The sequence below is a fragment of the Oncorhynchus keta genome, chromosome 30, assembly GCF_023373465.1.
Source record: "Oncorhynchus keta strain PuntledgeMale-10-30-2019 chromosome 30, Oket_V2, whole genome shotgun sequence".
NCBI classification, from domain to species: domain Eukaryota; kingdom Metazoa; phylum Chordata; class Actinopteri; order Salmoniformes; family Salmonidae; genus Oncorhynchus; species Oncorhynchus keta.
Genome location: NC_068450.1, coordinates 1,613,945 through 1,626,395, shown reverse-complemented (window position 1 = coordinate 1,626,395; position 12,451 = coordinate 1,613,945). Strand labels below are relative to the sequence as shown.

Genomic DNA, 12,451 nt, shown 5'->3' with positions numbered 1-12,451 from the left:
GATATAGTAGTAGAGGTAACAATATAGAGACAATACAGAGATATAGTAGTAGAGGTTACAATACAGAGATATAGTAGTAGAGGTAACAATACAGAGATATAGTAGTAGAGGTTACAATACAGAGATATAGTAGTAGAGGTTACAATACAGAGACAATACAGAGATATAGTAGTAGAGGTCACAATACAGAGATATAGTAGTAGAGTTTACAATACAGAGACAATACAGAGATATAGTAGTAGAGGTAACAATACAGAGACAATACAGAGATATAGTAGTAGAGGTCACAATACAGAGACAATACAGAGATATAGTAGTAGAGGTAACAATACAGAGATATAGTAGTAGAGGTTACAATACAGAGACAATACAGAGATATAGTAGTAGAGGTTACAATACAGAGATATAGTAGTAGAGGTAACAATACAGAGACGATATAGTAGTAGAGGTCACAATACAGAGATATAGTAGTAGAGGTCACAATACAGAGATATAGTAGTAGAGGTAACAATATAGAGACAATACAGAGATATAGTAGTAGAGGTTACAATACAGAGATATAGTAGTAGAGGTAACAATACAGAGATATAGTAGTAGAGGTTACAATACAGAGACAATACAGAGATATAGTAGTAGAGGTTACAATACAGAGACAATACAGAGATATAGTAGTAGAGGTAACAATATAGAGATATAGTAGTAGAGGTAACAATACAGAGATATAGTAGTAGAGGTAACAATACAGAGATATAGTAGTAGAGGTTACAATACAGAGACAATACAGAGATATAGTAGTAGAGGTTACAATACAGAGACAATACAGAGATATAGTAGTAGAGGTTACAATACAGAGATATAGTAGTAGAGGTTACAATACAGAGATATAGTAGTAGAGGTTACAATACAGAGATATAGTAGTAGAGGTTACAATACAGAGATATAGTAGTAGAGGTTACAATACAGAGATATAGTAGTAGAGGTAACAATATAGAGACAATATAGAGATATAGTAGTAGAGGTTACAATACAGAGATATAGTAGTAGAGGTCACAATACAGCTATTCATTGCAAAAATGTTTCCTCCTAAATATTTGACTATTTTACCAAAGCCAATGTATTTCCAGGCACTATAGTGTAATTTAGACTAAACAGTAGTTATCTCCGTTCCAGAATGACTGGGTTTCTCACCACTTCAGGGCACCACTATGGCTCTGCCAGGGAGGCGTGAGAACGGCCATAACAATGGCATGGACGAGACCGAGTGACGGAGGTGCAACCTATGACTATGGCAGAAGAAGTGACAATATAGAAGGATAGAAAAGCCCCGTCTCAATAGTGTAAATAACAGCATTAAAAAGTGACTGCAGAGTCAGTGGAAGACTGAGAGCAGATTAGAAGCTTGTGTCTTTATTGCTCCAGGACAACATAACGCCTCGTCTTACCGTCACACAACCCTCTCTGACAGACGGACGGACGGAGTTCTGATCTGTGAACCATGAGAGGGGAAATGTGTAACATTGGACCCAGTCTCTAACTTTATTTCCATCAGCAGAAAACAGCTTTGTGACAGAGAACAAAGATGGTAATAAATAGAGAAGAGATGTGACTGAACACTGATACAACAGCTACACACAGCCTCTTTATCATAGAGCATCAGAGTGGAGATAGATATAGTTTGATATAATAGCTCCAGTCATTTCAGCCTTGGTATCTGTCATGTTCCTGTAAGGTTGGAAAGGCTGTCGGAGGACTGGACGGAAGAAACCCTCTCTCGTCCTGCATCCCACCTCCCCGGGGAAGCGAGCTAGCTATGCAGCAGACTGTGATCAGTCACACATCATGATGAAACCCTCGTCAACCCCAACGTACCCCTCTGAAACCCCAACGTACCCCTCTGATGCGATCTCTCTCTCTCTCTCTCTCTCTCTCTCTCTCTCTCTCTCTCTCATTAAGAGGAATCAGAGCAAGACCTACTACATGAATGAACTGAGTCTGAGAAGGATGATGACGATGTACTGGCTACAGAATTACTCCTGAAGACCACCCCAACAGGACATGATGATGTACTGACTACAGAATTACTCCTGATCACCACGCCAACAGGACGATGTACTGACTACAGAATTACTCCTGATCACCACCCCAACAGGACATGATGATGTACTGGCTACAGAATTACTCCTGAAGACCACCCCAACAGGACATGATGATGTACTGGCTACAGAATTACTCCTGAAGACCACCCCAACAGGACGATGTACTGACTACAGAATTACTCCTGAAGACCACCCCAACAGGACATGATGATGTACTGGCTACAGAATTACTCCTGAAGACCACCCCAACAGGACATGATGATGTACTGGCTACAGAATTACTCCTGAAGACCACCCCAACAGGACATGATGATGTACTGGCTACAGAATTACTCCTGAAGACCACCCCAACAGGACATGATGTACTGACTACAGAATTACTCCTGAGGACCACCCCAACAGGACATGATGATGTACTGGCTACAGAATTACTCCTGAAGACCACCCCAACAGGACATGATGATGTACTGGCTACAGAATTACTCCTGAAGACCACCCCAACAGGACATGATGATGTACTGGCTACAGAATTACTCCTGAAGACCACCCCAACAGGACATGATGTACTGGCTACAGAATTCCTCCTGAAGACCACCCCAACAGGACATGATGTACTGACTACAGAATTACTCCTGAAGACCACCCCAACAGGACATGATGATGTACTGGCTACAGAATTACTCCTGAAGACCACCCCAACAGGACATGATGATGTACTGGCTACAGAATTACTCCTGAAGACCACCCCAACAGGACATGATGTACTGGCTACAGAATTACTCCTGAAGACCACCCCAACAGGACATGATGATGTACTGGCTACAGAATTACTCCTGAAGACCACCCCAACAGGACATGATGTACTGGCTACAGAATTACTCCTGAAGACCACCCCAACAGGACATGATGATGTACTGGCTACAGAATTACTCCTGAAGACCACCCCAACAGGACATGATGTACTGGCTACAGAATTACTCCCGAAGACCACCCCAACAGGACATGATGATGTACTGGCTACAGAATTACTCCTGAAGACCACCCCAACAGGACATGATGTACTGGCTACAGAATTCCTCCTGAAGACCACCCCAACAGGACATGATGTACTGACTACAGAATTACTCCTGAAGACCACCCCAACAGGGCATGATGATGTACTGGCTACAGAATTACTCCTGAAGACCACCCCAACAGGACATGATGATGTACTGGCTACAGAATTACTCCTGAAGAACACCCCAACAGGACATGATGATGTACTGGCTACAGAATTACTCCTGAAGACCACCCCAACAGGACATGATGATGTACTGGCTACAGAATTACTCCTGAAGACCACCCCAACAGGACATGATGTACTGGCTACAGAATTACTCCCGAAGACCACCCCAACAGGACATGATGATGTACTGGCTACAGAATTACTCCTGAAGACCACCCCAACAGGACATGATGATGTACTGGCTACAGAATTACTCCTGAAGACCACCCCAACAGGACATGATGATGTACTGGCTACAGAATTACTCCTGAAGACCACCCCAACAGGACATGATGATGTACTGACTACAGAATTACTCCTGATCACCACCCCAACAGGACATGACGATGTACTGACTACAGAATTACTCCTGATCACCACCCCAACAGGACGATGTACTGACTACAGAATTACTCCTGAAGACCACCCCAACAGGACATGATGATGTACTGACTACAGAATTACTCCTGAAGACCACCCCAACAGGACATGATGATGTACTGGCTACAGAATTACTCCTGAAGACCACCCCAACAGGACATGACGATGTACTGACTACAGAATTACTCCTGAAGACCACCCCAACAGGACATGATGATGTACTGACTACAGAATTACTCCTGAAGTCCACCCCAACAGGACGATGTACTGACTACAGAATTACTCCTGAAGACCACCCCAACAGGACAATGAAGCCTCATTCAAGTAACGTTCCTTTTGTAAATCATTTAAACCCAAATATGATTTACAAAGCATTCAACCACAAGAATACGCCACAGCATAATGTTCCATTGGCTACGTGCCCCTATTCCCTAGTCACTGATGCTACACTACTATTTTGACCTGTCGGTCTGTAAGGTTGTGCAGTATGAGGCATCCAGCCAACAGCTGTCATGTTGCTCTATAGAGCAGGAAGGGTTAGGTAGTAGGTAGCAGGAAGGGTTAGGTAGTAGGTAGTAGGAGGGGTTAGGTAGTAGGTAGTAGGAGGGTTAGGTAGTAGGTAGTAGGAGGGTTAGGTAGTAGGAGGGTTAGGTAGCAGGTAGTAGGAGGGTTAGGTAGCGGGAGGGGTTAGGTAGTAGGTAGTAGGAGGGGTTAGGTAGTAGGTAGTAGGAGGGTTAGGTAGTAGGCAGTAGGAAGGGTTAGGTAGTAGGTAGTAGGAGGGTTAGGTAGTAGGTAGTAGGAGGGGTTAGGTAGTAGGTAGTAGGAGGGTTAGGTAGCAGGAGGGGTTAGGTAGTAGGTAGTAGGAGGGGTTAGGTAGTAGGTAGTAGGAAGGGTTAGGTAGTAGGTAGCAGGAAGGGTTAGGTAGTAGGTAGTAGGAGGGGTTAGGTAGTAGGTTGCAGGAAGGGTTAGGTAGTAGGTAGCAGGAGGGGTTAGGTAGTAGGTTGCAGGAAGGGTTAGGTAGTAGGTAGTAGGAGGGGTTAGGTAGTAGGTAGTAGGAGGGGTTAGGTAGTAGGTTGCAGGAAGGGTTAGGTAGTAGGTTGCAGGAAGGGTTAGGTAGTAGGAGGAGTTAGGTAGTAGGTAGTAGGAGGAGTTAGGTAGTAGGCAGTAGGAGGGGTTAGGTAGTAGGTATTAGGAAGGGTTAGGTAGTAGGTAGTAGGAGGGGTTAGGTAGTAGGTTGTAGAAAGGGTTAGGTAGTAGGTAGTAGGAGGAGTTAGGTAGTAGGCAGTAGGAAGGGTTAGGTAGTAGGTAGTAGGAAGGGTTAGGTAGTAGGTAGCAGGAGGGGTTAGGTAGTAGGTAGTAGGAGGAGTTAGTTAGTAGGTAGCAGGAAGGGTTAGGTAGTAGGTAGTAGGAGGGGTTAGGTAGTAGGTTGTAGAAAGGGTTAGGTAGTAGGTAGTAGGAGGGTTAGGTAGCAGGAGGGGTTAGGTAGTAGGTAGTAGGAGGGGTTAGGTAGTAGGTAGCAGGAAGGGTTAGGTAGTAGGCAGTAGGAAGGGTTAGGTAGTAGGTAGTAGGAAGGGTTAGGTAGTAGGTAGCAGGAGGGGTTAGGTAGCAGGTAGTAGGAGGGGTTAGGTAGTAGGTAGCAGGAGGGGTTAGGTAGCAGGTAGCAGGAGGGGTTAGGTAGCAGGAGGGTTAGGTAGCAGGTAGCAGGAGGGGTTAGGTAGTAGGTAGTAGGAAGGGTTAGGTAGTAGGAGGAGTTAGGTAGCAGGTAGCAGGAGGGGTTAGGTAGCAGGTAGTAGAAAGGGTTAGGTAGTAGGTAGCAGGAGGGTTTATGTAGTAGGTAGCAGGAGGGGTTAGGTAGTAGGAGGGTTAGGTAGTAGGTAGTAGGAGGGGTTAGGTAGTAGGAGGGTTAGGTAGTAGGTAGCAGGAGGGGTTAGGTAGTAGGTAGTAGGAGGGGTTAGGTAGTAGGTAGTAGAAAGGGTTAGGTAGTAGGTAGCAGGAGGGTTAGGTAGCAGGTAGTAGGAGGGGTTAGGTAGTAGGTAGTAGGAAGGGTTAGGTAGTAGGAGGGGTTAGGTAGTAGGTAGTAGGAAGGGTTAGGTAGTAGGAGGGGTTAGGTAGCAGGAGGGTTTATGTAGTAGGTAGCAGGAGGGGTTAGGTAGTAGGAGGGGTTAGGTAGCAGGAGGGTTTATGTAGTAGGTAGTAGGAGGGGTTAGGTAGCAGGAGGGTTTATGTAGTAGGTAGCAGGAGGGGTTAGGTAGCAGGTAGCAGGAGGGGTTAGGTAGTAGGTAGTAGCTGCCGCTCCTCTAAAAACCACGTCCTTTCCAACCGCTCCTCTAAAAACCACGTCCTTTCCAACCGCTCCTCTAAAAACCACTTCCTTTCCAACCACTCCTCTAAAAACCACGTCCTTTCCAACCGCTCCTCTAAAAACCACGTCCTTTCCAACCGCTCCTCTAAAAACCACATCCTTTCCAACCGCTCCTCTAAAAACCACGTCCTTTCCAACCGCTCCTCTAAAAACCACGTCCTTTCCAACCGCTCCTCTAAAAACCACGTCCTTTCCAACCGCTCCTCTAAAAACCACGTCCTTTCCAACCGCTCCTCTAAAAACCACGTCCTTTCCAACCGCTCCTCTAAAAACCACTTCCTTTCCAACCGCTCCTCTAAAAACCACGTCCTTTCCAACCGCTCCTCTAAAAACCACGTCCTTTCCAACCGCTCCTCTAAAAACCACGTCCTTTCCAACCACTCCTCTAAAAACCACTTCCTTTCCAACCACTCCTCTAAAAACCACTTCCTTTCCAATCGCTCCTCTAAAAACCACGTCCTTTCCAACCGCTCCTCTAAAAACCACTTCCTTTCCAACCGCTCCTCTAAAAACCACGTCCTTTCCAACCACTCCTCTAAAAACCACTTCCTTTCCAACCGCTCCTCTAAAAACCACGTCCTTTCCAACCGCTCCTCTAAAAACCACTTCCTTTCCAACCGCTCCTCTAAAAACCACGTCCTTTCCAACCGCTCCTCTAAAAACCACTTCCTTTCCAACCGCTCCTCTAAAAACCACGTCCTTTCCAACCGCTCCTCTAAAAACCACGTCCTTTCCAACCGCTCCTCTAAAAACCACTTCCTTTCCAACCGCTCCTCTAAAAACCACGTCCTTTCCAACCGCTCCTCTAAAAACCATAGGACAGAAAGCTGCAGCGCCAAATTAACTACATTCATTAAAATCACAATGTAACCAACCTATTGTTGTGACTACCTGGACATACCATTTGGATTTGAAGTACTGAAACCAAACCACATGATTTGAATAAAAAGTATTTTTTTATAAACATGAAAAGGTGAATGTAAGAGGCGCTCATCATTTCAAATAGGCTACATGTCATGTTAAACAGCATATAAACAGTGTAAATAGGTCAGGAACCAGACAGGGAGCCTGAGAAGGAATGAAAATTAATTATTCAGGCTGGATTATTTTAAGGCTTCAGCCTACAAAGAAATACATCTTGAAGCATTTGGGAGTGTGACACAATATGTAGGGACATAAGTGGGTTCGATTCCCGGGACCACCCATACGTAGAATGTATGCACACATGACTGTAAGTCGCTTTGGATAAAAGCGTCAGCTAAATGGCATATATTATTATATATTATTATTATTATATTATAAAACGCTCAGCATTTAAACAACATTTAGTTGTCTTCAATTATTAAAGTCTATAAATTGCGCATAAAGGCTGTGACTCACTTAGAATTAAATACAAATTAAATACAAATAAATGAAAAATCCCTTATTAGTCTCAGTCTACAGTGTCTTTGAATTCACTTTTAGAAACGTGAGTCTGGCCAGTCTGGTGCTTCAGGCTCATGTGATGTTTCCTGGAGAGCCGGCTGGCAGTGGAGAACATCCTCTCCACACTTACAGAGCCGGCTGGCAGTGGAGAACATCCTCTCCACACTTACAGAGCCGGCTGGCAGTGGAGAACATCCTCTCCACACTTACAGAGCCGGCTGGCAGTGGAGAACATCCTCTCCACACTTACAGAGCCGGCTGGCAGTGGAGAACATCCTCTCCACACTTACAGAGCCGGCTGGCAGTGGAGAACATCCTCTCCACACTTACAGAGCCGGCTGGCAGTGGAGAACATCCTCTCCACACTTACAGAGCCGGCTGGCAGTGGAGAACATCCTCTCCACACTTACAGAGCCGGCTGGCAGTGGAGAACATCCTCTCCACACTTACAGAGCCGGCTGGCAGTGGAGAACATCCTCTCCACACTTACAGAGCCGGCTGGCAGTGGAGAACATCCTCTCCACACTTACAGAGCCGGCTGGCAGTGGAGAACATCCTCTCCACACTTACAGAGCCGGCTGGCAGTGGAGAACATCCTCTCCACACTTACAGAGCCGGCTGGCAGTGGAGAACATCCTCTCCACACTTACAGAGCCGGCTGGCAGTGGAGAACATCCTCTCCACACTTAAAGAGCCGGCTGGCAGTGGAGAACATCCTCTCCACACTTACAGAGCCGGCTGGCAGTGGAGAACATCCTCTCCACACTTACAGAGCCGGCTGGCAGTGGAGAACATCCTCTCCACACTTACAGAGCCGACTGGCAGTGGAGAACATCCTCTCCACACTTACAGAGCCGGCTGGCAGTGGAGAACATCCTCTCCACACTTACAGAGCCGGCTGGCAGTGGAGAACATCCTCTCCACACTTACAGAGCCGGCTGGCAGTGGAGAACATCCTCTCCACACTTACAGAGCCGACTGGCAGTGGAGAACATCCTCTCCACACTTACAGAGCCGCTGGGGATGATGAACACCCGTTGGCCACTGCAGAGATGCACTTGGTTCTTTTTAAATTAGTCTATAAGATGGCCTAAAAGTTGTTTTTGTTTGTTTTTTTCTTCTTCAAATAACCCAAATCAAAACGGAAAGCTCCTGGGAATATGCGAGGCCTATTGGGCCAAAGTGAATTATAGACTATTGTATAGATAATACAACAACAATGAACGAAACTTTGAAGATATCTGATTTTTTGTTTATAAATACTTTGCTACAATGACACACTTTGTTATCTACCCACCTCATTCCTATCTTTAAGCATGTGCACGTAATAATGCTCCGGGACACGTGTCTTTTCAGATTCCACAATGATTGTTTAGTTGTGGACACTACATCACCTCACCCCCTCTCTTGGTCCTCATCTTTCTAAGTCACCTTCATTTTGCACCTGTGTTGTCTTAGCAGTTTCTTTATGAAAATATGTAGTGTGCTCCATGATAGTAACTCAAGCAAGGGGCTATTAGCAGCACACAAGTAGACTACAAATGCATGCTGAGCCGGGCATGCCCGGAGCTCGTGAAGTGAGCGAGAGAAGGCTGACGCTCCAGCCTTCAGGAATGTCGCTCAGCAGCTCCACTCAGTCTGATGTGTGTTCACTGATGTAGGAACCTACCTCATCATGCGGATGTGGAGAGCGGCATGTTTTTAAGACCGGCCCATGTTTATTCCATAGTGAATATTTGTTTACATAAATAATCTATCAATAATTTATAAAGGATGTATATGATTGTGGAGCTGGGAACCTCTCTCTCAGTGCAGGTGTGGAGCGTCTATGTGACGTCCCGATGGGTTTAAATATGATTGAGTTTAGTTACACGTGGCATCTCTTAACTTGCTGTGTGGTCTACTAGTGTGTGTAGTCTATGACGGTTCCTCTCTGCTGTGACTATGTGATGTGTTTTTTTTTTTCTCGCAGAGATATAATATGGTAATCGATGTAGCAGTGACGACTAAGTGATGGATAATACCTCTGACAGATGTCCCGAGCCAAGGAGGAACAGCGCATGCTTGGAGAAGCCCATGCAGTCTTCCAATAATGCTGTTGTATAACAAATATAACGTTTATATGTCGTTTATTTACGCATACACAGAGCTGTTATGGGTAGCCTATTTACGCAAATAAAGCCCTCCATAGTAGGGAATATAGTATAATAAGGTGCTGTGAGCCTGTGAATAACGACATAATTGAACGCGCTTCCTACCTCAGCTCCTGGTTGCAACCAAACTGCGTTTTTTTCCCCTGTCGTGAAGGAATCTCTCTTTCGCCTTTTAGACCGATATCAGAGATGTCTTTCCCCGGAAACGCGGACAGGTCTGCGGCATGATCCCGTGTTCTACAGCCGCCACCAGTACACCGGGCCTCGGGTAGAGGCAGGTGGACGCGCCTCTCTCTCTCAGTGAAGGAGGAGAAGGCAGAGAGATCATCCTCTCCGCTGCCGCTCCATTTTCAATTAGCCGACACAATGATCGGTATTCCAGGAACGGAGCGAGGGACAACTAGGGATGTCAGTCAGCAGTGGAAAACGTAAAGGCCGTCCAGTCAGGCGGGCTGTAACTCCAGCGGGGCTGTACCTCTATGAGGAGTTTGATGCTGCCATTGTCACCGCTGCGATTGAGGTTTTGTCTTCCTTTTTTCCTTCAGCTGGACCTCTCCCCCTCCTTGCCGGGCAGTGTCATAGCTAAGCGCGCTCCTGCTCTGCTCTGCTCTCTCTCTCTCTCTCTCTGTGTCTTTTCTCTTCCACTCCCCCGACCTATGATGAGAGCGTGTGACACGCGAACCAATTGAATCGACGCAAGCAAGGCCACACACGCAGGCATTGCACACTGGACGCGCTACGCGCATGCAGTACATGAGGTACCAGTCCAGAGAAGGGCGACCGGCGGGTCTAAATACTGTGTGATAATTACACTGGGACACATGATCATATATTATTACCTAGTGACATTCATATATATCATAGCCACTGCCAATGGGATGTAACCATACACTAATGTAGCCTGACATTCACATACATGAGCAGTGAAGCATAAACGATACATATTAACTGGTACCAAGCATCTAGAGTATGGACAGTGGGCCCATAGGGAGAGTCCTTGGGGATGTCCAAAATGCTAACCTATAACCTTTTGGCCTATAGTGCAATACTTTTCACCAGAGCCCACGGCACTATACAGTGGGGCAAAAAAGTAATTAGCCAGCCACCAATTGTGCAAGTTCTCCCACTTAAAAAGATGAGAGAGGCCTGTAATTTTCATCATAGGTGCACTTCAACTATGGCAGACAAAATGAGGGAAAAAAAAAAAAATCCAGAAAATCACATTGTAGGATTTTTAATGAATTTATTTGCAAATTATGGTGGAAAATAAATATTTGGTCAATAACAAAAGTTTATCTCAATGCTTTGTTATATACCCTTTGTTGGCAATGACAGAGGTCAAACATTTTCTGTAAGTCTTCACAAGGTTTTCACACACTGTTGCTGGTATTTTGGCCCATTCCTTCATGCAGATCTCCTCTAGAGGAGTGGTGTTTTGGGACTGTTGCTGGGCAACACAGACTTTCAACTCCCTCCAAAGATTTTCTATGGGGTTGAGATCTGGAGACTGGCTAGGCCACTCCAGGACCTTGAAATGCTTCTTACGAAGCCACTCCTTCGTTGCCCGGGCGGTGTGTTTGGGATCATTGTCATGCTGAAAGACCCTGCCACGTTTCATCTTCAATGCCCTTGCTGATGGAAGGAGGTTTTCACTCAAAATCTCACGATTCATGGCCCCATTCATTCTTTCCTTTACACGGATCAGTAGTCCTGGTCCCTTTGCAGAAAAACAGCCCCAAAGCATGATGTTTCCACCCCCATGCTTCACAGTAGGTATAGTTTCTTTGGATGCAACTCAGCATTCTTTGTCCTCTAAACACGGCGAGTTGAGTTTTTACCAAAAAGTTATATTTTGGTTTCATCTCCCAATCTTCTTCTGGATCATCCAAATGCTCTCTAGCAAACTTCAGACGGGCCTGGACATGTACTGGCTTAAGCAGGGGGACACATCTGGCACTGCAGGATTTGAGTCCCTGGCAGCGTAGTGTGTTACTGATGGTAGGCTTTGTTACTTTGGTCCCAGCTCTCTGCAGGTCATTCACTAGGTCCCCCAGTGTGGTTCTGGGATTTTTGCTCAACGTTCTTGTGATCATTTTGACCCCACGGGTGAGATCTTGCATGGAGCCCCAGATCGAGGGAGATTATCAGTGGTCAGTATGTCTTCCATTTCCTAATAATTGCTCCCACAGTTGATTTCTTCAAACCAAGCTGCTTACCTATTGCAGATTCAGTCTTCCCAACCTGGAGCAGGTCTACAATTTTGTTTCTGGTGTCCTTTGACATTTCTTTGGTCTTGGCCATAGTGGAGTTTGGAGTGTGACTGTTTGAGGTTGTGGACAGGTGTCTTTTATACTGATAACAAGATAACAGATGCCATTAATACAGGTAATGAGTGGAGGACAGAAGAGCCTCTTAAAGAAGAAGTTACAGGTCTGTGAGAGCCAGAAGTCTTGCTTGTTTGTAGGTGACCAAATACTTACTTTCCAACCATGATTTGCTAATAAATTCATTAAAAATCCTACAATGTGATTTTCTGGATTTTTTCTCTCATTTTTTTCTGTCATAGTTGAAGTGTACCTATGATGAACATTACAGGCCTCTCTCATCTTTTTAAGTGGGAGAACTTGCACAATTGGTGGCTGACTAAATACTTTTTTCCCCCAGTGTATAGTGAATAGGATGCCATTTGGGATGTTGGCCCTTGTTTTGTCAGAGGCTGACCCCTGAAGCTGTATGACCTCACCCAGTCCCTAGAGGTACAGCTAGCCTG

The 12,451-nt window shown here is 45.5% G+C and overlaps 1 long non-coding RNA gene across 1 annotated transcript; it reads left to right on the top strand.

Moving 5' to 3' along the window:
* Positions 1-5,190: 5,190 nt before the first annotated feature.
* On the top strand, positions 5,191-6,000 carry LOC127913797 (uncharacterized). The gene is made up of 4 exons (XR_008086737.1): positions 5,191-5,206; positions 5,552-5,592; positions 5,768-5,808; positions 5,949-6,000. It is a non-coding gene; the product is annotated as an uncharacterized LOC127913797 (long non-coding RNA).
* Positions 6,001-12,451: the final 6,451 nt, after the last annotated feature.